This window comes from Trichechus manatus, unplaced genomic scaffold, assembly GCF_000243295.1.
Source record: "Trichechus manatus latirostris isolate Lorelei unplaced genomic scaffold, TriManLat1.0 scaffold00087, whole genome shotgun sequence".
NCBI classification, from domain to species: domain Eukaryota; kingdom Metazoa; phylum Chordata; class Mammalia; order Sirenia; family Trichechidae; genus Trichechus; species Trichechus manatus.
In genome coordinates this window covers 1,323,124-1,324,173 of record NW_004444023.1, presented here as the reverse complement: position 1 = coordinate 1,324,173, position 1,050 = coordinate 1,323,124, and positions in this window count along the sequence as shown.

Here is a 1,050-nt window from a genome sequence, read left to right as displayed (position 1 = left end):
CCAAGCATCTGATGGGGATGATGTGATGGAAGCAGTCGGTGGAAAAGTCGTCCATCTGGCAAGGACGCTGGATTTAGAACTTGGTATCGCCGATGTGGAACAGCCTATAGAGCACAATGAAGGGAACTTGACAGATCAGGACTCTCTTACTTATATAGTGCTGCTAACACAGAAAAACCACAAGTGGATGACTTCAACCAGAATATATTTTCTCAGAGTTTAGGAGGCTAGAAGTCCAAATTCTGGGTGTCAGCATGAGGGGAAGGCTCTCTCTATCTCTGTCAGCTCTGGGGATAAGCTCTGCATGGTCAATCTTCCGCTGGGTCTAGGAGTTTCTCAGAGAAGGGACTCTGGGTCAAAAGAGATTGACTCAGGATACAACCTAATGGTGTAGTTGAGTCCTGCCTCATTAAAATAACTGCCTCTGATCCTGCCTCATTAACATCACAGAGGGTGGGATTTAGAAAAGCGAGTATAATAACATCTGATCACAAAAAGGAGGACAACCACACAACTCTGGGGATCGCAGCCCAATCAAGTTGACACGTATTTTGGAAGGACACAATTCGATCCAAGACAAGGACTTAATGGATTTTGAAGTTGAAAGAAATGTTGAAGAAGAAAGAAAAAATGAGGAAGAGGAAGGAGAGAAATTGTCGAAACATTTGACAGTGAAAGGAGGAGCTGGAGTGTTTTCTAAACTAAATCAGCGGCTTCAGCTGCTTGAAAACGTGGACCCAAGAGCTGATCACTTTGCTAAAGTTGGCGGGCAGATTCAGGAAGCAGTGAGATGGCTCAGTGAAATATATATAGGAAAAAATTTTAAAAAACTACCCTACCAAAAACTCTCACTAATTCTCTGACCAGAAACACCATGACTATTCCCAGGGACAATCCAGATGATTCTGAACCTTTCACAAGTGGAGTTATTTCAAATGGTGAGGACATTTGTCATGAGAAAATTAGTGAGAAAAAAAAATTAGGGAGCTGCTGAGGCCATCATTTGATGAACTAGGCTTGAAGTGGGGGAAGTGCGATGGTTAAGGTTGT